At 35.0% G+C, this 27,413-nt stretch overlaps 2 long non-coding RNA genes across 2 annotated transcripts in view; one reads left to right on the plus strand and one right to left on the minus strand.

Moving 5' to 3' along the window:
* Positions 1-1,892: 1,892 nt before the first annotated feature.
* LOC141417304 (uncharacterized) overlaps positions 1,893-27,413 on the minus strand; it is a 115,826-nt gene continuing 90,305 nt past the window's right edge. Inside the window, exons 3-4 of the long non-coding RNA XR_012441825.1 lie at positions 6,210-6,349; positions 1,893-2,201 (exon numbers count right to left, since the gene is read on the minus strand). This is a non-coding gene — a long non-coding RNA (uncharacterized lncRNA). The remainder of the gene's footprint in view (positions 2,202-6,209; positions 6,350-27,413) is intronic.
* Positions 14,925-27,413, plus strand: part of LOC141417535 (uncharacterized) — a 54,464-nt gene continuing 41,975 nt past the window's right edge. Inside the window, exon 1 of the long non-coding RNA XR_012442172.1 lies at positions 14,925-15,215. This is a non-coding gene — a long non-coding RNA (uncharacterized lncRNA). The remainder of the gene's footprint in view (positions 15,216-27,413) is intronic.

The raw sequence follows: 27,413 nt of genomic DNA on the forward strand, positions 1-27,413 counted from the left end.
CACATTTTCTTAATCCATTCGTCTGCAGTGGGGCATCCTGGCCATTTCCATAACTTGGCTATTGTGAATAGTGCTGCAATAAACATGGGTGTGCAGGTGCCTATGGAGTAACCTGTATCACATTCTTTTGGGTATATCCCCAGGAGTGTGATTGCTGGATCATATGGCAGATCTATGTTTAGATTTTTAAGAAGCCTCCAAATTTTTTTCCAGAGTGGTTGCACCAGCTTGCATTCCCACCAGCAGTGTACAAGAGTTCCTTAATACCTTAAATTTTAATATAATTCAATTCAATTTAAGAAAAAAAGATGGATGAGAATAAATAATAGAAATATTTCTACAGTTTTAAGGTTGAGATCCTTGACTTACATCACTTAAAGAATTAAAACCTTCACTTAATTACTTTTCTCAAATACCAGTATATGTAAAATACACATCATATGATTTTTAACTGATATTTGGTGAAAATAAATATGAGCTTCAAATTCATAATATGGTAATACAAAATAGCTTTCCCTTATGCTTTTACCATTTATTTAAGAAGAATAGCTTTAAATACATGCAACTATATAAAAATGTATTTTCCTTTTTAATTATAAAAACTCTTAAAGATGAGAGAACAAGTCTGATAAACATGAACAACTTCTTATTTCAAAATAAATCTTAAAAGATGAGCATCTAAAATAGTCTTGGTTTTAATTTCTAAGTTATAATTATTACATTGCATACAGCATGTAGAATTGAATTTTACATCTATGATGTTTTCAGACAAAACACATGAATAAACAAAAGAGATTTTCTCAAAAGCAAAAGTCAAAAGATTTCACCAAGCTTCAGAGTTGAAAAAAAAAAAGACTGCCTAACATAAACTCACTATGATAGTAGATTTCACGTTAATAAATGGATATAGAAGTTCTGTAAGGAAGCAGATTTATTTGTGTGCCATCGTAGGATCACTTATTTACAAAAGCTTACAGTCCATTTGCCAAAGTCTCCATCATGCTAATGCACTTCTGCTCTATACTTGTAGACGACTTTCCAAAGTGATTTTCAAACAGGCCTACTATCCCTGCTTCCCATACACACCAAATGATGCTTGCACACAAAAATAAACAGAAGCTACTCTCCCTTGCATTGCACGCTTTATCAAGCTGTCCAGAGAACATAGCAATGTTAACTCCTCTTTTGCCCCGTAAGCATTAGTATAGTTTTTTCCTACATGTGGGACCAACTGAAAATTAAATTAATATGACTTTTTACAGACAGGGATCTGGAATCATTCAGAAGTTGCCATTCTCCCCCTTTTCACCCTCAACTTAACTTTAGGTACCGTTAGATGGCTCCAACAAGACTCTGCTAAATACTGAAGATGTCTTCTGTCATCTCTAAACTGTTTGATTGATGCATAAAGTATGGGATGTTGGGTATGAAAATTCACTTCAAAGGAATTTTCAGAAATCACTTCTACAAGGATGTAGGTAGAGAGAGGGAGGCCAGCTGCACTCTGATTGCCAATGCATAAATGGGCCTGGGATATTTTTCAAGCACAAATATCTGGGGAAGACATGGCTATTGTTGAGAACGATTTACGTTTTAAGGGTAAGGTTTAAAAGAATTTTTCCATTTTCAGCTTGTGGGATTCGACTCTTCATTTCGTTGCTGTTAGGAGAGAAGTGAAATTTAGTATACCACAATTTTATAGCCTTGATCTTTGCTAAATGAGACAACAGCTATGCAAAAACCAAGTTTCATTCATAACAGCTGGAACAACTGGTCTCTGATTCTGTTAAAAAAAATCATTTGGTTCATTAAGAAGAATTCAAGAGGACAGAGTATAATTCATATTTTACTTTATAAATTATGAGTAAAGCAAATTCCATAATCAAATAAGGCTGGGTTTTTCTCTAATATTAGACATTAAATTAATATTTTGAAAAGATCTACTAAGCCATTATGGGGGCTGGTGGGGGGAGAACGAATAGTTGTAGATGATATGGAAATACCTGTTTTTATTGCTGCTGCTGTCTTTCTTCTCTCTTCTCTCTCCGCATTGTGTGTTTCTCTCTGTTCCTTCGCCATTCATCCAGTATAATGCTAACATCTGGTATATAGTGGAAATATGCAAAATTCACAGCTTCTCCTCCTTTGCACAGGTGAAGTTCATTTTTGCTCAGATTATAAGAAGTTCTGAATATGTTAAGCTAGACAAAAAGAGTTTCATAGATAAAAAAGGACCTGCTTTCAGTGACCTGTCCTTTTCTTTGCATCATAAAAACTGAACAGCACAAACACAATCCTTATTCATAAATATCACCTGCTATGTTTTCATCTGACTTATGCTTTCTTGTGAAATACACATGCTACTTTGAAATTCCCTGGTCTTTTTCAGAGGTACACTTTACTTTTCAAAAATTGTATGTGAAATAAGTAAAAAAAAAAAAAAAAAGAAATGACTAAGCAGTGACTTCAAATTAATTTCTTCCCCCTTGAAACAGCTGGTTTTAGAGCTCTCCACTTTCCCATGCAAGAGTTGATGAGGTCACCGTCGCCTCACCCAGCAAAGGAAGTGAAATTCCTTCCAGAGACTTTCTTGCTTTGGATGTTATCCAGTGGAGCAAGAAGAACATTAAATTTGATTCTTGACAGATAAGCAAAGTAGGAACAACTTTGCAAATACTCTAATTTTGAGAATAGATTTACTTAGAGAAGCACATACTCTTATATTTGAGGTCAAGATGTGCTTATTTATTTGGCACACTTAGCATAAGAAGGGTAAGTACGATATATTCCTTCCCCCTTTTTAGGGAACACATTTGTTATTTTGCAAGATTCAACTTGCTGTTTCTAATAAATAAGAAATTTCATTCACAGTCATGGATTTAATTTTAAAACTATATTTGGGCCATGCCATAATAAAATAACAAAGCAAATTTCTAAAAATATATGCTAAAAATTGAAAAATAAAAGATACATCAAAGAGTTTTGCCTACTAGAAGCTACATTGTGAAAACTGTGGCTCAGTTTGGACATGTGATAGAATACCAAAATATCCAGGTGTGAAAAAGAAAATACCCCAGTTATTAACAATCTCAATGTGATGTATATCAGGAGAAAAATTCTTTTTCACACCTGGATGTTTTGGTTCATTAACATCTGTGAGGAAACTTATTTCAGCCCTGAAAGTATAAGACTTTATACTAATTTGTAAAAATTAATTTAAAAAGTTATATAGTTTTAAGCATCAGCTATTTCTTTATGCAAGATATTTTAACAGAATAATACAAAAAGTCTTTTTTCAGAATTTTTACCAAAGTAGAACTAAGAAACAAAATCCAGAAATTTGACCTTAATTAGAAGTATTCTTTGCCTTTCTTGTCTACCATCCCTACTTGCAAAAATAAGACGATGTTGAAATATTAGCTTCAGTATTATTCAATGTTAAGTATTGAGCTTTTGCTATGAGCTAGGTAAAATGTTTCTTTAAACTAATGTCCCATTTCACAGGGAAAGTCAATGACTTTTATACACACTCAGTTTCAAACATTTTAGGAGTAACAGGCATGGTTATAAGCCTTGCCCAAAAGCCAGGTGCAGTGCTCACACCTGTAATCCAGCTACTTGGGAAAAGAGATCAGAAAGGTTTCAGTTTGAGGCCAACCCTGGCAAAAAAAAGTAAGACTCCATCTCAAAAAATAAACCAGGCATGGTCACCTATACCTATAATCTCAGCTACACAGGAGTGTAAGTAAGAGGATCACTGTCCAAGGCCATCCCTGAACCAAAAACATCAGACCCTATCCAAAAATAATAATAATAATAACTGAAGTAAAAAAGGGCTTGGGATGCATCTCCTAACTGGCAGTGGCTAGTTACTGTTTCATAGCATTTTCACCATAATGGTGTGGGGCTGCTGAGTATCTTGCATTTTAGAGCTCTTCCATTTCCATGAGTTAGCCCTGTTCTGTCAGAGGCTCCTACACACCATCTTTACGCTTAAATGCTTCCCTTGCTATGGAAACAGCCACAATCCCCTAGTACTGATGGATGGATAAAGAAAATGTGGTATTTATATACAATAGAATTTTATTCAGCCGAAAAGAATGAAATTTTGTCGTTTGAAAGTAGATGAATGGAACTGGAGAACATCATCTTAAGTGAAGTTAGCCAGGCTCAGGAGGCCAAAAGTCACATGTTTTCCTAATACGAACACAGCAATATTATGAAAAACAGGTCACACTAAGAGGAGGTCACATATGACAGGGTAGGGTAAAAGAAGGAAACTAAGAAGATTGAACATGGTTGATGTACTCTCCATACAAGAATGAATATAGAATTCTTAAACCAGCTGAAACCACCATAAGAAAGGGACTAAGGTAGAATGAAGAAAAATAAAGGAGATGAACCAATAGGGGTTAAAATACATATATACATGGAAATATCACAAGGAAACTCCTTGTATAACTACCTTTATCTCAAACAAGCGAAAATGTAATTTTTTTCTTTTTTTTCTACAAAGTTAGAGAGCAGGAGGGTGGAAAGGGTCCTGGAAGGCGTGGGGGCGAAAGTGTTGCCAGTGGGAGGGAGGAGGTCGCAGGAAAAGAGGGTAAGAGGGTGAGTATAGTGCAAATACTGGGTACACATGTATGTAAATGGAAAAATGATATCTGTTGAAAGTATTCCAGGATTGGGGGGAAAGGGAGTAAAGGAGAGTGGTGGAGGATGAATTCAAGTTATGATATATTTGATACATTGTAAGAATTTTCATAAATGCCACAATGTACCCCCCTCTCAGCACAACAATAAAAAAATGCTTCTTTGTTGATACAGTTTGTGTTTTTCTTGTTAATTTTTGAGCCAATCTTAAGATCTACAGTTACAGGACACCATAAGAGCTAGAGGTACATCCAGAACAAGTTCAGTTTGCTCTATGCCTACTACTTCTCTGTTGGGTTTGCAGGGGAGGTCCTGGAAATCAAATGATGGCCATGCAAATGTGTCAAGGACACTCTCAATGCACAGTGCAATCTTCTCTCCTTTGTGTTATACATGCAAATTCTAGTGTGTGCAGATTAATGATCATGTCTTGTGACTTATCAGAGCATTGGATCAACTACAACAAAACCACATCTCTTTTCTTATACCCAGAGATTTGCATACAAGCCAACTGAGGTAAGAAAGGCAACTTTTCAGGTCATAAACTTTCATCAAAGTGAGTGGTCTATGGAGTTTCTTGCCAGGTGATCACAGCTTTATTTTTTAAATAAAACCTCTGTAGAAATTTAACAGTCAAACATTTCCTTTTAGATATTTTATTTTTCCTTAACTGAGAATTTGGGAGGTTTTGTTTTATACAAAATATCCTCCTAGCTAAATGACTTCTATGAAATTATGTACTGAGGGTGAATTCCATGCTGTAAGATTATGCATAAGCATTATTTTGCTGACACTTTAGGTTTTAGCTAATTCCTTGAGGCACAGTCTATGTAAGACCTTAATGACCCCAAGTGGCATAAGGTGTTATCCTCATTGAAATAAATAAAAACTGACAGGCATTTTAATGCATATTTTACATACTTTTGTGAGCTTCTAAAATGCATGAAATTTTTTTGCTGTAAATAACATAATAAGTTTAAGTCTCCTAAATGTGACCTTTTATAACAAATCACAACTGATTTATATGAAATAACAGGCTTATTTTCTATAAAACCAATTTAGGAACATTTTGAATGATAATAGTATTTTTCACTTTCATTTCAATGGACAATGGAGCTATAGTAATGACTGAATTTGTAAATGAAGAAACTTAAGACTAAGTCTTCGAGAATTCCCACAAGACTGTAAGGACTATTTCATTAGTCTATTCAGTACATAGTACCTCATGAATTGTTATATTGAAACAATTAAATAGTACCTCTGTTACAAGAATCCATGAATACAGAAAAAGAGCATGTGGCCACAAACTAACAATACCTCACCAAGCCTTGCAAATATCAATTATGAGCATACATGGCTGAGTTGTGACATTTTGTAATAGTATGACTTTGAGCACATCATTTTTTTCTTCATTGGTGGCTGGTAGACGGAATTAGTCTACAAAGATGCTTTATGTATCTAAATTTGAACAGTGTTCATTAGGCCTGGCTCCCAAAAAGTGCTACCGCCTCCTCCTGCTCTCTTACAGCCGCTACTTACTCATGTACAGATCTTACCTAGTTTTGGCATTGGGTTTGCAATCCTTGCATCCACCCCTAACACTCCAAGGTTTTAAATACATCAAGGTGGCTAGGTATGGTGGTTCATACTTGCAATCCCAGGTAATAGGAAGGCAGCAATAGAGAATCCTGAGAACCTATTTAAAAAAAGAAAGAAAAGCAAAATGGGGTGAGGACATTGCTCAGTTGTAGAGCACTTGCTCAGCAAATGCAAGCCCCTAAGTTCAAATTCCAGTAACACCAAAATAACTGCAACAATACTAATTTTTCATTATTGATAATAACATATCAAGCTAATTTCTATGCTAGAATCTTACTGTTTATTACTATGTGAGAAAAAGCTTCTATAGAAACTGAGAGGACAGACACCTGACACTTTAAAATTTTACTTCCTATATTAGAAAACCAAAGAACTCTATATCCAGTTGAAATAAAAAAACTATGTAAGTGAAGGAAACTGTTGCTGAAAAATTAGACTTTCTATGACCATGAATCTGTACATTAATTTGAGATGCAGAGAGCACTTGCAAATTTCAGCTTTAAGGTTAAACAAATGTGTACTATAAATTTAGCCAAGAAAGAATGCTGCCAAATGTCAGGAGAAATGACAGCAAGGACTGGTCTGAACTTCTGAGGAAGAGATAGCAAGTTCTTGAATCTCATTGAGAAAAAAATGACCTTTCAAATGAGCAACTTATTTGTTTGCAAATTTCTGGAAACAGAAATTTGAGTATGAGTCAATAATGTAACAGGAAAATCAGAATAAAACTATTCATGGTAATGTTTCAACAAATGAAGAAGGTGAGGGTTAGAATATACTTGTTTTAAAAACAATATAATTCATTCTCAGTCAGCATTGACAAAACAGCTCCAAAATTGCATCAGATGAAGGTGTGGTGTGCAGGCGTTTAGCTAGGAATTTCCTGACATTACCCCCTAGCTGACCTCATAGTTAAATAGTTAAGGTAAACTAAAAGGAATTTAAATAGTACAAATAAAGTCATGCCATTCCTACTTTATTATTAGCTTAGATTACTATAATAAAAACCATGTATATGGAGAAATTATACCATACTTTGAAATGTTACTTTGGAAAATATTAGTGCTTTCAGTTCTTATCCTTTCTTGTGTTTTCTTTGCCAATTTAAAGCATGTCAGAATTAACTTATGAAGCAAAGTCACAGTTTCAAAATAATATAAATTGACTTTTTTCTAAAATTCAAATATAAATTGTCAGCTGCACATCAATTATAAAGAATTCTTTATTATATACTCATGGTGAATAAGAGAAAAATTAAAATTAAATTAGAGAAAAAAATTAAATGAAAACAGAAAACATATAGCATATTTTGTTACACAAAAGCTGGTATTATGGATGCATTTGGCATATGGAAAAGGGAGAAATTGCAAGTTTATAAATTGCTCAGTAATCTCACACACTTAGACAAAAGGTGCAAACAGTTACAATTCGACAAAAATTCAACATTCTATTTACTAATTGTCAATGAAATATGCATCCTATTTCATATTTTAACAAAAGAAAATAAGGTATTTCAACTTCACCTGTAATAATCTAAAAAATGGAATTCCTACCTGACAGACTACTTTCTTTAGAGTATATTTATATATTGTATGTTTACTTGAGCCTAATTTAAAAAGAAAAGAAAGATCAGGTGTATCTTACCAAAGAGGAACTATTCCAAGATGCAGGAAAGAGAGTTTCCACCATTTCAACCTGTAACATTTCCTTAATCTTTCTTATTTGCATTTCAAAACTTCTCAATCTCCAAAGGAAAAAAGTAAACATATCTTGTTTATACCTTCCTGCTGTTTTCAATTTCAGTATATCTAGTCACACACACACAAAAAAATCATCATTTTTAGCATTAACTTTTGTGGCTAAGGACCTGAGGCCGTCCATCTGCATACATTGGCGTTCAGAAGGCCCCAGACCAATCTTTAATACACGAACACTCACATCAGGCAGATGAAGGCCAAGATACCAGTTGCCCTAGTTTCAGAACAGCTGAAATTTGTACATAAATCATTTTCAGAGAACTCTGCTGGTTTCTACCAACTAAAAAGGAACCCCAGGCATGTCACAATGCCACAGGTTAGTGCCATGGCAAAAATAAGTTTGAATTTGACCCAAACTTTGGCCACTGTCATGGCAAAGTACACTTGTCTCTCTAGCCTTTTGTCTGACAAATCTGTGTTAAATGAGGAGTTCATAAATTTTAAAGACAGTGCAACTTTGAATCTTAATGTTTAGTACATAGTCAGTCAGGAAAAAGAGAGACTACATCATTACTTTTCTTGTAGTTTCTAAGGTGGATAAAATGAGTATTAAACAAAATCTATTCTACTCTATACTTCATAGAATTCTGTTCCCTCAAATATGAGATTACAATATACTTATAAAAATTTCTGTAAATATTATCATTGATCATAGATGATACTAGACAACATAGAACAAAAATTGAAATACATCTGTCTTCCAGGGAGACATTAGGAAACCAGAAGAAGGGACAGAAGCCAGATGCCATCGGTCTACCTGGCTCAGGTACTGTTAGTGTCTTATCCAAGTTGTCTTATTAGGTTTGCACGTTGTCAAACTTTATTTCAATTGAACGGTATTCCTCCTAACAGGTTTTTGGGCATTCTTTTGTAATATATTTTATTTTATATTTCTGAGATTCATCCATGTTGTTGGGTATAGTTATAACTTTTGAGATCTCATTCTTGTATAAGATCCTATTTTATTACTATATTTCAGTTTATCTTGCTAGCCTACTGTTGCATATATTTGAGTTATTTCTAGTTTCCCACTATCAAAAAATTCCATTATAAACATTCCTGTTTGTCCTTTTTGGTGTGCTGACAAAAATTTTTTTCTCTTGACTATGTATGTTGAAACAGAGTTGCTGAATCAAAAAATACAGTCATATTCAAGTTTATTCATAATATCAAAAGGTATTCTATGCAACACAGGTTACTCCAGAGGCACCTGAACACCCATGTTTATTGCAGCACTATTCACAAAAGCCAAATTATGGAAACAGCCAAGATGCCCCACTACTGATGAATGGATCAAGAAAATGTGGTACTTGTACACAATGGAATTTTATGCAGCCATGAAGAAGAATGAAATCTTATTATTAGCAGGTAAATGGATAGAACTGGAGAACATCATTCTGAGCAAGGTCAGCCAGGCTCAGAAGACCAAAAATCATATGTTCTCCCTCATATGTGGACATTAGATCAAGGGCAAATGCAGCAATGTTGTTGGACTCGGATCACAAGAAAAGGGGAGAGCACATATGGGAGATAGGGAAATAAGTAGAAAACCCAAAACTTGAAAGCGTTTGATAACCCCACTGCAGAGGAACTAATACAGATATGACAGGTTATCACTACCAGGGGATCAGGAACCAATGTAAAGATCAGTTAGAGTTGAATCAACATGGGACGTAATACATGGATACATGAGAGCAATAGCAGGAATCTTTCTGTGTAGCTATCCTTAACTCAACTAGCAAAAACGCTTTGTCTTTCTTATTATGCTTATGTCTTTTCTTCAACAAAATTAGACACAAGGCAGAACAGGACCTGCCTGAAACTGAGGAGGGAAGGGGGGAAAGGGTGAGGGAGGGTGGCAGGGTGGAGAAATGACCCGAACAATATATTCTGACATAATAAAAAATAAAAAATTTTTTAAAAAAATTATTCCAAAACTGATGACAATATATATACTGACTAACAGATCAAAACTACTGTAGTGACCTAAATCTTCACCAAGGATTCAATATCATCAGACTTTTATATTTGGTAGATATCAGCCATTAACTCATTTTCTTTTAATTTTCATTGTTTTGATTACTAATTAAGTGGAGGTTTTACCCTCTATCTTAATTTGCTATTCTTGATTCTTCCTTTGTGCAGAATTTTGTAATTATTTTTTGGTTGAAGTTTTTGTTCAATGAATTTTAATCTATCCTATTGCCAACTTGATATGTGTATATTAGTATTTAGAATGTAAAATGATAGATTCCAAATATTAATCTTTTGTAATTTTTTTGTATTATAGATATCGTCTTTAATGTGGTGCCTTGTCTTTTCACTCTGTGGTGGCATTTGATCAACAGATGTTCTTCCTATATGTTAAAATTTACCAGGATCTTCCTTTATTGATTGTACTGTGTATTTTATTTAGTAAGTCATTTCCTATCCCAAGGTCATAAATATATGTGAATATATTCCCTTATATCTTCCAATAATATATTTTTTAATTATGATTTTAGTTTTGACATGTTGGATTTTTATTATCCTGGAATTAATTTTTATGATATCTAAATACATATTCTTATATTTTATAATACACATTTTACAAGAATTTTAGTTTTAGTTTTTAGGTATTGGACTTTTATTACCTAGGAATTAGTTTTTAGAAAATGTGAAGTAAGAGTTCAATTTTTCATTAACCACTGATTCTTCCAGCTTCATTTAAAGAAAAGGCTACTGGTCTGCACTGATCTATACCAGCTCAGCCTCAAATCAAGTATCCATGTTAGATGAGTACCTGTATCTGAGTTCTGTATCTTGTTGTATTACTCAGGTAAGCTATCCCTTAAACAATATTATACAGTCTCAGTTACTATAGATTTAACATTAATCTTGATGTTTGGAGAGTAAACAACCCCTCCTTTCAGTTTTAGGACTGTCTGCACTGTGCTTGATCTTTTACTCTTCCGTATCAATTTGAGAACCTACTGATCAAGTTCATACACACACAAAGAGATGCAAGAACCTGTATTCATTCAGTTTTCACTGAATGTTTATATTACCTTTGGTGGAAACTGCCATGGTTGTATGACTTTCTTTTTCATGTTTTTCTATAGTATCTTAAAATATGTAAAAATATTTTATAATAGTTACACCTAGATTATTTTAATATCCAAAGCTATTAAAAATAGTAGCAAATATATTTATTACTGCTTATTTTAGGTTCAGAAAAATAAGATTGATTTTGAATATTGATTTTTTATCTAGTTTCAATAAAGGCTTTTACAAATTTCAATAATAAATTAATTTTTGTCATTAGAAGGCACTGACATTTTTATGTCATCCTTTTCAGACCTTCCATCATTTATTTTTTTCTTTTTCATTCCTTATATCATTTGCATTCTTTTCCTTTTTTTGCTAGGTGTTCACAGTCAACATCATTATCATGAAGTATGATGTTTGCTCTAGATTTTTATGGAGAAAACAATATATGTGTTATTTTAAGCAGTAAGAAAATGCCTTTCTTCTTTTAGTTTGGTGAATTTTTTTATCATGATTAGATGTTTAACTTTATGGGATTCCATCTCTGTATATGATTTTTGTCTTTTAATCTACTAATATGGTGAATTAGAGTATTGAATTCCTAATTAAACAAACATCTAATAATTCAAACATAATAGAAGTTAGTCAGGTTAGATAATTAGGTTGAGGAAGGCTTTCTGTCCTCCACAGAGTCATTTAGAGATAGCCTGATAGTGACCTTTTCAGCCATTACATTAACCTCTGTGATCACTTTGGTGCTCATTGTTTGTTTTTATTCTACTCCATGGAACATGGAGAAACACACATGGGAAGTTTTATAAGTCAGGCTTGGAGTTTGAACATACCAATTCTTCTCCTGTTCTCTTGGGTAAAACTCAGACACATAAGAAATATTATCTAGTTTGGTGTCCAGGAAGAATTAAGCATAAATTTGGCAATAAACAAACTATATATACATAAATATATGTATGTGTATACATATATACACATATACATATATATGCACACACCTATACACACACACACAGATATATGGACACACCTATACACACACACACACAGATACACACACATTGAGCTAATTACTAGAAAGCAATATATGTTGACCTTTAGCTTAGGAGATTCAGAAGCATAGTGTGAAAGGTATGCCCTGGTTTCTTTTGACTACTGAGTAAAATGAAAAAATAAGTCAACTGAAGAAAAACAAACTAAGCAAAAAAGAGACCTGGACTTGAAAATTTAGAGAATTCTCAGCCTTACAGATTAGGATGTGTCTGGACAACTTTTACTAGTGCCTTGCAAAGATCAAGATCAAAAATGTTTGATCACAAAGAAGGTTAACCATTATCTCATGCGTCCAAATCTCAGTAACCACTAAAAATAGAGATGGGATTATCCAGGAAAAGTCTGCAGAGGATACTCTTCTAATAGAATGAATTCCTGTTAGACACACAGGAGACCTACAAGGTGTCAGCAGACACCAAGCCAACTTGGATTAAGAATCACAGAGAGAGGGGAAAAAAAAAACATAAACAAAATGGCAACCATCACACTCCTTACATTCTACAGATAAAATGACTGCTTCAAATACATGGTGTACTGCATGAGAAAGGAAGGGTCACTCTAAGGATAGAGTTGTGGGCACAAAGGGCATAACTTCAGTCTGCAGTAGATTATTGCCAAGCCTTGAAATCCAATGGGGTTTTTCCAGTGGATTTCAAAATTGCTGGGATTTGGTGATTCTTTTTTCTCTTATTTTCTTCTGTCCTTGAATGGGTATACCTACAACTCTATCCTTTGTCTGGAACACTGTCGTATTTTGGAAGCAAACAATTTGCTTTTTAGTTTTACAGGACCTCATGTGGGGAAGAATTTTTCCCTTGAATGAATGATATTCAAAGTGCAACCATACCCAACCCAGAAAATTTAGATGTGAGATTGAAAATTCTGAGCTAATGAGACAGAGATGAGATTGGTGAGATTTCAATTAATATTGAAATGAGTTGACATTTTTAAGACATGGAGATAGGGTCAATATATTTTGCTTATAGAATGGATATGAATCACTAGGTGTCATAAGCAGAATATATTAGGCTTAAATTAAGAATATAACTTGTGACCACAATAGTGAATGAATGCTTCTACTGTGTTGGATTGTTAACTATAACTTTTTGTTTTACTCATTTTAGTGGTTGCTGTTAAGTTTACGTGAATTTTCATATACATCGCTTCAGATCAAATACAAAAACCTCAAAAGGTCATATTTTCCTCACTCCCCACTATTATCTTGTACTATTGTTATATTATGTTTCATCTGTAAATGTTATAAATCTCACAATTATTATGTTCCTTGCTTTAAGCAATTTTCTTTTAAAAATATTTTTAAATGAGAAAAAAATGTAGACTGTTTACATGTATACTATTCTCAGGCTATTTATTTCTTTACATAGATCCACATTTTTATCTAATATCATGTTTCTTTTGCTTGAAGAATTTAACATGTCTCGGTGGGGGGCTAGTACTGTGTTAAACTCCTACTTGCTAGGCAGGTGCTCTACCACTTGAGCCATTCCACCAGTCCTTTTGGGGTTATTTTTGAGATAACATCTTGCTAATGTCTGGGCCAGCCTGGACCATAATCTTTCTAGGATGATAGGCACCATTGGTTGAGATGGGGTCTTTCAGACTTTTGCCTAGGGTGCCCTTGAACAACATTGCTCTGGATCGCTGACTCCCAAGTGGCTTGGATTATAAGCTTGAGCCACCACAATGGGTTTATTTTTGCATACCTTATAATGCAGAATTATTGGTGCCAAATTTAGCTTTCATTTTTCTGAAAATGTTATTACATTTTTACTTTTTAGATATATTTTTCTAGATGAGCAACTCTTGCTAAACAGCTTTAATTTGTTTTTAGCATTTAAAAGAAATTATTCCATTGCTTTCTTGCTCCTGGATTATAAATAGTAGTCAATTTTATCTGTGTTCTGATTTGTCCAAGCATAAATTTGATCTCTTAACCCTCCTTTCAAAACTTTTATACCTATATTAACTCCCAATTTCCAACATTTCTCATGCATATAACATGACTGCTGTTTATTTTAGTGCTGTCTTGTGCACTATTTTTATTCCTCAAACCATTCATATTGTTGTTTTATAAAGTCAATATTAATATATGCTTATCTGAGTTTTTCTCAATCTATTGTCTCTTCATTCTTTAGTAAACCCATACTTTCTACTGAGATCACTTTTATTCTGCCAGGTGAAGAACTGGATTCTTCTTTAGTGAGGGTTTGTGTGTGTGTGTGTGTGTGTGTGTGGGTGTGGGTGTGGGTGTGGGTGTGTGTGTGTGTGTGTGTGTGTGTGTGTAGTGTGTGCTCTGTGTGTGGCAATACCCTTTTTCTTGAAATGTGTTACAGACTTTCAGTTATTTGCTCTCAGAACATTGAATATTGAATTTGCTTTCACCTGTCTTTATGTTTCTTTTGAAAATTCAATTGTTATTCCAATCACCACTTCTCTAAAATAAGTCTACCCTTTCTCTCTGGCTTCTTTTAAAATTATTTTCTTTGTCTTCAGTGTTTGGAATTTCACTTTGATGAATCTGGGTGTGTCTTGCCTTGTTTTTGTTTTGGTTTTAATTTGGCTTGGATTCAATGTTATCTTGGCCCTGCTGCCCTCATAAAAGAGTCTGAGCCTGTAACACATATTAAGTAGTCATGCTTTATATGGGAAACAATACCTCAGGACAGAAAAAGTATAGGGAAAACAAGAGGAGGAAAAGGATACGACACAATGCATCGTGATGCATCACCATTCTGGCATGTGGTTCACAAGACAGTGCAATGTGACAGCTAATAACTCCACAGGTCTGTCTGCTCCACCAGCAAGAACATTTCCAGACAGGCCATGGAGAAAATTGTGCCTCAGGGCAGTCCATAGAAAGAAAAAAGGGAGAATGTGCAACTGCACACCTCATTCCTGTTTTCTGTGTGCCTTCTATCCAAGTTTGCCTAACTGGCAAGTTACATCATGCAGCCCCTTTCAGTAGCTCAAAAAGCCCAATCTCCTTCCTATAGTGTAGCATTTCACCCAAGTCAAAAGTGACAGGCAGACTCAGAGTTTTCAGGAGCTGTCTAGCTGTGCAGTGCCGGAAAAATTGAAGACTGCTGTTTCCAAGTAAGTAAATGACAGTGGCTGAGGCAGAACAAAGGATCAGGTGTCAAAAGCAGATGAAACTAAGAGTATCTGGCATAAACATTAAGATGTTTCTGATGCTCTTGCAGTTCTTTTGGAGATGATATCATTCATTAATTTTGGAAAATTTCAGCCATTATTACTTCAACTATTGCCTCTACCATGTCTATCTGTTTATCTCGTCTGCCTTCTAAAATGTCATTTAAAATTTTTCATACCTCTTTTATAGTTCCACCTTTTCTCAGATCTACAGTCTAGATAACTTCCTCAACTCTAACTTCCAATTCTCTAACTTTCTCTTTAGTGAAGTAATTTGTCAAATATTTCATTGAGATTATTTCAATTTCTCAAAGACCTATTGAATTATTGATAAAATCTGCTTGGTCATTTTTCATATCCTGACTTTTCTTTTCAGTTTTTAATTGTTATACTTGTGCATTTTACAATATAAAATTATGGAATTCCTCCAGTTAAAATTTATGTAATATTTCTGCATACAACTTTTCTCTTGCCTTTACTGTTGTTTCCCCATAATAGTTGCCTTGGATTTGTGTCAACGTATGTCTTTCAAAGGTCTTCCAATTTACCTGTGATAATTAGGAGACTTGAGATCAAGTTATGTTTCTGAAGAGAGGGATTTGTATTTACTTCTGTAAGGAACCTGAGTGTCAGCCCTGAACCATGTAAAATGTGTGTGGGGGGAGGGGATTAATAGTTTGAATTTGCATTGAAAATCCTTGTGACAAATGACTTGTAGTAATGAAAATTCTTAAGGAAGACTTTTTTCCTAGTCTAAGTTTTGGCATACTCACTTTTCATTTCAGAACCATGGATGGAAAGAGTGATAAGTTGATTTACAGTTTACTAGGCTACCAGTATAAAGCTTGAGTGTCAACTGCAGGAGGGTTCTTTTTCACTTTTTCCCATTGAGATAGCCCTGGGCTTTTCTCATGTCCTTAGAGCTGTCAAACAGCCATCAAAACTAAAATTTAAGCCAGGTCCCGGTGGCTCATGCCTATAATCCTAGCTACTCAGGAGGCAGAGATCAGGAGAATCGTGGTTCAAAGTCAGCCTGGGCAAATAGCTCAGGAGACCCTATCTCGAAAAAACCCTTCACAAAAATAAAAGGGCTGGTGGAGGGGCTCAAGGTGTAGGCCCTGAGCTCAAGCTTCAGTACTGCAAAAAAAAAAAACTAAAATTTAAGATAACTGGTCCCCTCAAGATACAAACCATTGCATCCTCATGTTCATCTTCTGAATGGAGAGTTCAGCACTTTCTTGTCAAACTATTTTGGCACTTAAGAATATGTGCATACTATTTTTTCAACATGTTTAGTTGTGTTCACAAGACTGAGCTCCTAGAGTGCTTCATCCCAGAAATTGAAATAAACTTTATTATTAAGCAGTATTTTTGTCACCAGGGAAGTAATGAGGAAATCAACAAGTACTGTGCCTACTGTCCAAATTTCAAATGTTACAGTAAGGATATCTCTCATATTCTGTAAAAGGAATTTTCTGGCTCAATTTGTCTACTACTTCGATCATCTTGATATTGAGCAAATATATATATTTTTATAGCTAAAGACAGAACGATAGGGTTTGAAAAGGGCAAAGTTTTATTGAAAAAGTAGATCAAAATCTCAGGCTGGAAAAAGCCAAAATAGTAAAATGGAAAATCCCAGTCTAATCTCCTTCCCTGGGCTCTCTCCCATCCACCCAAGGAGAAACAATTGTTTACCTGCAAATTACATTTCTACACTTGCATAATGATTTCCCTTGAACAAGCAACCATAGCCTAATTTTGCAATAGTACCATTGATTCCTGCATTGCATCCAAGTGAGTCATTGCTGCATTAGGTAGGCAAAAGATTTGAAGTTAAAGCACCATGACCAAAACAGTTCAAAACGGATTTAATTACAAGAATCCAATTATTCACCCTAGAGATCCTGTCCCAATGACTTAAAGGCAAATACGAGTCCCTTTTTATCTCTCTATCTACATCTAGGATAGTTAAATGGCTTTTTTGAGGTGGTACTTCTTACCAATGCTTAACAAAGACATTGCAAAATTATCCAAATATAATCTATTAACTTCTAATAAGCTTTCTTTTTTAATAACATCCCATGAAAATGTGAAACCTCCCTCCCAAATAATAATGTGTAAAATGTCATTCTAATTAGGATATGTTGTTATAATGTGCATATTCCAAAAGAAATTTCATAGACATGATAAAAATCATCTCATAAAAGTAGCAATTAAGCACTTCTCAGGAAACATTACTGCTAGTGTCTTCATGGATGTTGTTGATAAGTGTGTAAAACCTACATTTGGCTAAACTTTGCTTGCCAAGTTTGTATCCAGGGAAATCTAAGCCAAGCCCATTAGAACTTTGTCCCACTTTTGTCATCTTTATGATTTAATACTTTCATTTGTTGCTCACAAAATGCTTGATATTTGAATCAGGTATTTTATTTTAAGTTACAATATGGGAAATATTGCCAAATTGACAACTTAAATTGAAATGGAGCATAACCCTGATGATGTTATAACCAAAGGGTTTTAACAATGAGTTGGTTCAGTCCCTTCAGATAAGCAAATAAAACTCCAAGGTTGCAAAGTTAGTAATAGTTGAAATTACAACCTATGCTTTATGTTTACTCAATGCTCATTACCCATTCCATATCACCCTCCAATTCAAAACTGTGTCACTTAAATATAGTAGCTGACAGTTTCACCTGCACCTATTAGTCAAAGGTTTCTTTTCCTTTTTTTTTTTTTTTTCTTTTTTTGTCACTGCTGGGACTGGAACTCAGTGACTCAGGCTCCCTAGCTAGGCAAGGTCTCCACTACTCAAGCCATCCCCTTCATTCCTTTATTGCTTTTAGTTTATTTTACAGATAGCATAGTACACTTTTGCCCAGACTGGCCACAGAGGGCAATTTTTCCATCTCCAACTCCTTAGTAGCTAAGATTACAGAAATGCACCATCGCTCCTGACCTTTTATTATTAAGAGGCAATACAGAGAGTACAAGCCTAACAGGGAGGCATGAATATACTCTTTGCATTCAGCTTAGCCTGTATTATCTACAGCCTTGAACTCTTAGTATTCAACGCCATTATAATCCTACAGTGGTACTAAAAAATTCACTGTAGTCTTTGCAAACTTAGAGGAGCAAATGTCATGAATGGAAAATGAACCCAATTTACTCACATTACTTTGGTGACTCAAACACTTGACTAAAGTTTTACGCAAATAAAACAACAACAGTGCACTAACTCTTATCCAGAAATCATCCTTGGGAAATTCATGGAGTCATAGAACATTAAAAGGGTCTTGAAACCCCTCATAGCTGAAACTGCAAGCTTCATTTCATTTTATAGAGGAGGGATGAAAAAGTAAAGAGAAGGGAGGGTTTTGCCTGAGGGAATGTAGTTTAACAGAACTGGAATGATAATTCAAGTTGTCTAACCACCGGCCATCTTTTATTAATTCTCCTATTTTCAGAGACATCGAGAACATTAAATCATGTTACTTTTAATCTTCTTCAGTCATTCTTGGAAACAGTTTGCTTCATTTCTGCTTTAAATGATGAGATTATTGTCATGGTTTTAATTTCAATATCAAGATTATAGCAGTGTTATAATTAAGGCATCAAAATATTTTCTTTTATTTTTGAGTCCTGCTCTGCTACCAATATCTCTAAGAGAAGTATAATATTTTTAAAATTAAGGGGTGCTTTACTCTTTAATGGTCACACTTCAGTTTGTACATCCCTGAGGGGAAAAGGCATTAATACTTCTTAAAAATAGAAAACAGCAACATGGTCAGAACTGTCTTTTATTCTGATACTATAAAAGTGTCTATAAACTTTTTTCCCTCCCCATCATATCTACCTGATTTTTAATGTGTGACTCAAATGATTCTCAGATACAGCTTATGCTAATGTTTTAACTACCCCATCAAAACCACAGTACTAGTGTGTTGATTAACTCTACACTTTGTAATTTTTGAATACACTACTAAATATGAAGGTATACTTAAATTTCCTTATGAGCAACGATTTTTTTAAACTTACCAAGGTTTGAATGTATATTTAAAATGCAATGGTAGCCTTCTTATAACTATAGCTGTTATGTTGTTTGCTTTTATCCAACCAAATTTCTTAAATGTTATGGAAAGTCAAGAAAGCTTTTGAAGTATTATTTATATGCAGTCTTTAATTCTTTTTCATACTGAAGATTCAACTCAGGTCCTTTTACTTGCTAGACAAGTGCTCTACCACTTGAGCTGTGTCCTCAGTCCTTTAATATACAACCTTATATTCTAGGAAATTTTGGGGGAACATGTCTAGTGAGGAAAGTTACATGAAACCATTTAGATCCAATGAATAAAAAGTCATGTTTTCTAACATTTTTAAACTAAATGTTCCAGATCAAAGAATCAACTCTGAAAGCAACTGTGCAAGGGGGAAAGGGAGAAAGTGGAGCTTCTATAGCCATTAAACTGATCAAATGAATTTTCCACTTCAAAATTCTGCATTCCAGCACTTTTTAATTTTTCATTTTTTTGTAGCTTGTATGAAAATTTCCATCTGTTCATTCATTGTAATTATATTTTCTTTTAATCCCTGGAAGTCTTATCTGCCATTCCCAACATCTTAGTCTTCTTAAAGTCTATTTGTATTGGCTAACTTTTCTCTTGAATGTAGATTACAGCTTCTTATTTGCTCATGTCTAATAATTTTTATTTTATACTTCAAATTAACTTTTGCCAAGTGACTCTGTGGTGTTTTTGCCTTTGTTCTAAAGTAAATCTCTTAATCTTAAGATCCTGAGACAAAGATCATATTCCTTAGAAATAACCCTTCTTGGATTTCAATGAGTTTCTGAGGTATTTGCCAAACTATTCTAACTTGGCAGGACTCAAGCGCCAAAGCTCTGCTATGGTTAGCAGTGGCAGAAGTCTCTGCTTAGCTCTTGAGGCTTCCAGCTGTGGGTGTCCACTGTTCTTCCCATACATCCCATGCACACACATTGCTGGTCAATGTTTATTAAACATTTCAATGCAGATTATTGAAGCTACTCTCCTCATTAAGATATCCCCCCTTCACTTCCAAATATTTTGTATGTCCTGAATTCTAATCTCTGAACATCTCAAACCTGTAAGACTGAACTTTCTGATTGAGTTCAAGATGGCACAGCTTGAGGATTAAAGAATGGTTAGGGGAAATCTGCATAAATGAAGTTCTATCCCCATGTGTCTTCCTTCTTCCAATGATTGAATCTCTTCAAGTTTCTGCCTGTTTTGGTCCCTTTCCAATACTTCAAAGTCATTGTTTTTCTTTTATTATTTTAGCCTTTTTACTTTTAGATGCTGGGTATCAAACCCAAGGCCCTATGCATGCTACATAAATGATTTACCACTGAACTATGTAGCTCAGGCTGGCCTTGAACTCATTATGTAGTGCAGGTTTGGCCTTGAACTCTCAATCCTGCTGCCTCTGCCTCCCTAGTGCTTGAAACTACTGGTATATGACACAATGCTCAACTCCTTTTTACATTTGTAGGAGCTTTAAATCATTAGATATAATGTTTGTCCCTTCAAATTTGCACTATTATCCCTTTTGGACTTCTCTTGCATGGGAAATAATAAATGTTGATGTGTTTAGTCCATTGTACTTAGATCTCTGTAACTATGGAGCCAAACCCAATCCTAATTGACACAACTCAAATTAGAATACCCTGCCTACGTAATGGAGCAGCAGTCTCATAATGTAGGTGATACAGAAGAAAAATAAGATCTGTGAGACTACACATGCTTCAGACACCAGTTTCTGGAACTGCAAATTCAGCCAGCTGAGAAACAGAGACAGATTGGCTAGCTTTGGAAATAAAATACTCTCATAAAATTATCACATGAGTTTGAAACAAAAAAACTAAATGGAGCACTAGAAAATACTCCCCTTTTCTTACACATTCAATGAACAAAGATTCCAATTTCAGAATGTTTACAAAACAAAATATGCTGTTCCAAAATTACATAACATATTCTGGCAGTCCATGCCATTCCATTGTTGCTTAGAAAAGCATGCTCAATCTAGACACATTCAGAATATAAACTTACTTTTTGGCTATGCTTCCTCTTTTATTCCGTCTAGATTGAATTTGTTTGTTTTCACTTTCCTGAAAATATTAGTGAAATGACTACAAAGAGTCATTTATTCTCAACTTTATATGTAGATACACAGGTAAATATTCATCCATAGAACATCTTTACCTGAGAGTTCCAGCTAAGGCCAGAAACAGAAGCCTAGACACAGAAAATGATCAAAGTCCATGAGCTTGTGCTACATTTTAGGCACAAGGATGGAGCATCCCACCAAATGAAATTATTACCTGCTGTTACCACCTAATTGCCTTCCACTCTTGTCCAAATGCCAGCAGACAAGGCAACCCAAGATGATTGCACAGAAATGTTGCCATGGTTGAAAATTGCAAATAGTGAGACACAGAAGGTTGCACACCAAGTTCTTTGCATCTACTGAGGAGCCTTTCTAAACACACAAAAGTAATTTGAGTTGATTATATGAATTCAACTTTGCTTTCTGAAAAGGTCTGTTCCCATCAAGAATCTGGGGAAGCTCTTTTGACCAAATTGGAATCTGTTCATGGAAGAATAACCCTATTTTTTGTTTTGTTTAGTTATCACCTGTTCCCAAGACAATTAGAGAAGAAATGCACTCCCTATTAGACAACTTTTTTCTTAGCTTAATTTCTCTTTTATCTTACTATTCTATAGCTCCTAAAAGCTTTTGCCATGATTCTACATCTGTGCTAAGGAAATTCACTAACAGAATTCTGTACTGGATAATGTTTACTGACATCTCACTACCCATCCATAACAGAATCAGTCTCTTGTCTCCGAATATCTCTCTCTCTCTTTCTTTCCTTCTTTTCTCATACAAATATCTCTTATGCATGTAGCACATGCACACACACACACACACACACACACACACACACACACACAAAAGAAAAATAACACCAAGATTTTTTTGTTTTGAGACCTTGGGTATTTTGTATGGCATACTTCAAAACCATTACAATGCATACACATTCTCATCACTCCCTAGATCTTCACCCTGACCTCTCTTTCTGCAGTCTGCAGGCTGTCATCTCTGTATGCCCTGTGATTTGCTTCCGTTCATCTCTGAAACCTAAGCAAAGACTGAAGCAACAAGGCATACTATCCCTCAGCTTGTATTTAAGAGTTAATTGCAGCCCTGCTCCTTGAAGTATTGCCACAATTCCCTGCTTCACTGAAGAGCCTTTGATAGCAACTCACCACTCTTGGAAAGATTACAATTCAAACACTGGATTTCTCTAGTCAGAGTACAGTACACAAGAACGCCAAGAATGAAAGAAAAATCATTTTCTGGGCAGCTTGTGAACCCCACACCTCTCCATGGCCACCTTTGGTGCCCTATAAACTGAGAAGCTTATGCTCTGAAATGTAGACTTTCACTTGTTTCAAAGCAAGCTTTCAGTCCCTGAGGACAAATGTCTTGCACATCTGTTGCAATTTGCTGACAAGTTAGGATCTTTCTATATTAATGCTACTGACCTACCAAGAACAGTCTATAATCTTTGAAATATTTATTGCCACAAGGAAGCATCCACTTTAACTGTTTCCTCCACCTAACTTTCAGGATCAACATTTTGGAGAGCTAGAACTTATCTGTGAGAGAGTTGGCTGGAGTTTGAAGGTGAGCTGTCTCTGCTGAAAGTGTAGGTCAAACTGATTAACTGAGCATGATTATAAAAATATCAAAGTAATTTACAAATATAAGAAAACAAAACACCAAAATGCTTTCATGTGTTTGAGACATCCATACAGTTGAAGTTAATTTAATTGTTTTAGCTATTTGGAAATTTTAATGAAAAAGGTCTTTCAAAATAATTCCTATTTTTAAAATCTGTCATTTCACAGTTTGACTAGAAGTCCATAGCTAACCAGCACAAGTCCTTTGTTCAAGCATTCACAACTCCATATCCGCGCCAATATCCTTGTAGCAGACGTAGACACATATGCACATTTCAACTGCAGTTGTCCATATGGTTCTTTTTGGCGATAGACTTTAAGATATGCCTCTAAGAGGTTATTCCTCAAAGTGGGATGCTTAAAATACTTATACTAGTGCTACACTATGCATTTCCATAAGTAATAAGGTAATTCCTAGAAACATTAAACTATAAGAGCCAGTGCAAGAAGCATCTTGGGCAAAAAGTGAGTATTGCCTATATTTTTTTTAAAAATTAAAAAGTGAAAGCAAAGTGAAATCTGGTTGGAATTTTCCAATGCATGTGGGAATTCATATGCCGATAAAAAGCTACTGCAATACATCTTCCTAAGGTGCTAAAATTGTTCTATCTCTATTTGTTTTCCTTTTTATACTTATATGTAAAATAAAAATAAAACAAAGTCAAAAGCATCCTTCAATCCTTTGTTCAAAGTTAGTGATTTCTTCCTCTCTCTCTCTCTCTCCTCTTTCTCTCTTTCTTTCTCTCTCTCTATCTCTCTCTTTTCTCTGTCTAAGACCACACAACAAGTTAGTGACAGCACTAGGAGTGAGACTGGAAATATCAATATTCTTTAGGATTTCATAGCTCTTTTCATCTTCAAAGCACTTTACACAATTCTTTAATTAGGCGCATAAGTTCTGGCTCCTAGTCTTGCTCTCTAATCATAAGACAACATACCTGCTCTTCGCTCCTTAGCTCTGAGCGACATGCCATTCTTAATCATCACTAAAGAGAGAAAAAAGTGTTTGTAATAATTTCAAATTAATTAATGACAAATCTAGGCATTTCTTTAAATACCAGCCCAATTGCCTGGGCCCTAATCTTTATTAGAAAAGTTTGGCCATTATTTATTCAAAACAAAGATAAATTTTCACTCTAAACTTATCTGTAATTAAATGACTGGTGTTTTTTATGTAAAGTTGCATTTCCTACCAACCTAAGATAGCATTCTAAAGGGTTTCATTTTATTCCTTGAGAAACATTTTCATTTTATACTTCCTTACTGTTTTAAAAACAATTTTTTACCTAGCAATGCCTTTTGATACATCCAGGAACATGTAAAAGAGGTTGGTATTTATTTATTTATTCTGATTTTTTTTTTTTTTGAGACAGAGTTTCGCTATCTAACCCAGGCTGGCCTGGAACACATGACCTTTCTGCTTTGGCCTCCCAAGGGCTGGAATTATAGATATGGGCCACCACACCCAGCTTAGGTTAGTTTTTAAAGGAGAGTTAAATAAGAGACACTTATGTTTTGTTTTCATTTCTTTCATTAACTGGTCATGACTTTGGACATGTCATTTTTGTGTCTGGATCTTAGTTTCCCCCCTTTGGAAATTAATGATGCCTTCATCCAGTCAGCACCATGGCCCTCTGCATCTTCACGTGTCAGGCCTGAGGGCTGGTAGACTAAGTCCCCTCCAGAACCTTCTCACATCATCAGAGGTCTGCCTGAGCTTGAGAATCAGAAGTAGCAGCCTGGTGACCAGGTATTCCACTGCTACAACATGGCCAATTAAAGAGCAATAGAGCAGCTCAAAAATGTAAGTCGATGAGTCCCGAGTATGTCTTTCACTGACTTCTTGAGATTTTTTTACACTTTCTAGATTATCATATTATTGTTGTACTGGGGTACATTGTGACATTTACAAAAGTTCTTGCAATGTGTCATAATTGATTTCACCCCACTGTCATTCTCCTTTATCCTCTCCTCCCTCCATTCCTGGGATAGTTTCAACAGGTCTCATGTTTTCGTTTTCATACATAAGTCCATAATATTCCACCACATTCACCCTCCTACACCCTTTCCTTATATTCTCCCTGCTGCCCCTGGTATCAACCCCCAGAGAGGACCTGCTTTACCTTCCTGTTTTCTGTTTTTGAAAAAAGAAAGACATTTTCATAGTTTAAGATAGCTATGCAGAGAGTTTCATTGTGACATTTCCATATTATATATGTGTATTATAACCTGAATTGGTTTATCCCCTCTATTTTTCTCCTTTCTATGTTAGTCCCCTTATTATGGTGATTTCAACATTTTTTCGAATTCTATGTTCATTCTTTATAGGATATTCACCTGCTTAACTTCTTTCTCTTTCCTCCCTCTCCCCTTAATGACCTCTCCTTAGTGTGACCTATTTTTCATAACATTGCTAGTATTTGTATTGGGCCTGTATTCCACATATGAGAGAAATCATACAGCTTTTGGCTTTCTGATCCTGCCTAACTTCACTTAAGATGATATTCTCCAGTTCCATCCATTTATCTGCAAACAACAGAATTTCATTCTTCTTTATGGCTAAGTAATCTCTTGGGTTTGAATCAGTATTTTATGGAGAAGGACACGCAGCCACCTGAGATCTCACATGGCTTTTCCTCCATGTGGCTGATCCCTAACACCCAGTTGCTGACCAATGCCTTCTCCAGAATTAGTGTTTTTCTTTCTTTCTTTTTCTGGGGGAAGATTTACCAAGTATCACAGCTCTGAGATAAGGGATTTTGCATCCTTTTTTGAGAGTTTGTGTTGTTAAAGGTGAGAGTGAGAGCTTTGATTTCAGAGTGGGGTTTCAGAGAAGTGACATAATTTCCATCAAACTGAAGAAAGAACAAGAATGCAAATGATGAGTCCATAGAGAATGCAGAAAAATAAACTTCACTGAGTCATCATTCAGGAAAGTGGAGACTGCTGCCACATTAGATACCAGTAAAGAGCAGAATGGCCTGGTCAGGAGGACCTATAACTGTAAATAGGGTAACCTGCATTTTTTACTTCTTGGACATATTACTTTAAAGCCTGGACTATATGACAACAACAATAAAAAAGAAGTATTCTAATAAGTCAAACAAAGTTCTCCAGTTCTATGAATGTGTGTGTGTGTGTGTGTGTCTGTGTGTGTGTCTGTGTGTGTGTGTGTGTGTGTGTGTGTGTGTGTGTGTGTGTGTGTATGCATCCATTTTGGCAAGATGAGGCCAACGAGAACAATTTCACTCTAGAATGAGCATGGTACTGAGTACAAAGGCAAATGAATAGAAAGACTAAATCTTCCTTCTCATAAGTCATTATAGGTTTGATTTTAGTACAGCATATCTCCATAAATAATCATGTTTGCTGTTTCTGGTGCTGTGAATACTCCTTTTTGTATGATCTATTTCCAAGGAATATCTCAGTTTGAAAATGGTCCAAACTAATGCTCATAATAACCTCAGAATAAAAATGAACCCAAAATAGTCTAATTCAATGTTTTTTTCATAATGGGATCTCTTAAAAAGGAAAAGCACAGTGATAAGTTCCTGTTTTCATGAGCTGATCGAGTGTTGTACTCTTCTTTAAGGAGAAGGTTCAGTTAAGTATTAGCAATAGAATTTTGACCAAACATTTGTCCATAAAAGTTCTATATTCATAAAACCTAGCCTGAACACAACAATGATTTCAGGGTAAACACATTTAGCAAATAAAAATATAGAACTCTCAGTTTCATTTGAGTTTAACGTAAAAAACAAATACATTTTCACCATAAGTATGTTTCATGCAGTATTCCAGACATACTTGATTTATCTGGAATTCAAACTTTATTGGGTGCCCTGAAATTTATCAGACAATGTTAGGTGGTCTTTCAGATAAATCTGGATTATTTTAGTCTATTGTCAGTGGTTACTTAAAATATGGACTGGGGATGCAGCTCAGTGGTAGAGCATTTGTCTAGTATGTATAGGTCCTTGGTTCCAGACCCAGCACCCCAAGAAACAACAAAAAAAATATAGACAACTTTGTTTCTATGATACTTTTTCAAATCTTCCTGTTACCTAGAGAACAGGCAGCCAGCCAACTCCCATAGGTTTGCAATTAAAGCACTGAATGTATGACCATGTTATCAACATGGCCAGTCACTTAATTTCATCAGGTTAAAGTTTTCTTTACAAATAAGGAGGTAGAACTTGTAAATTGCAGAAATTGTGCAATTTCTATAATAATCTGAATTTCACCATGTCAATAGAGTTTTTTATTTATTTTTTTTTCATTTTTCTTTTATTATTCATATGTGCATACAATGCTTGGTTCATTTCTCCCCCTGTCCCCACCCCCTCCCTTACCACCC

This window comes from Castor canadensis, chromosome 15, assembly GCF_047511655.1.
Source record: "Castor canadensis chromosome 15, mCasCan1.hap1v2, whole genome shotgun sequence".
Lineage (NCBI taxonomy): Eukaryota > Metazoa > Chordata > Mammalia > Rodentia > Castoridae > Castor > Castor canadensis.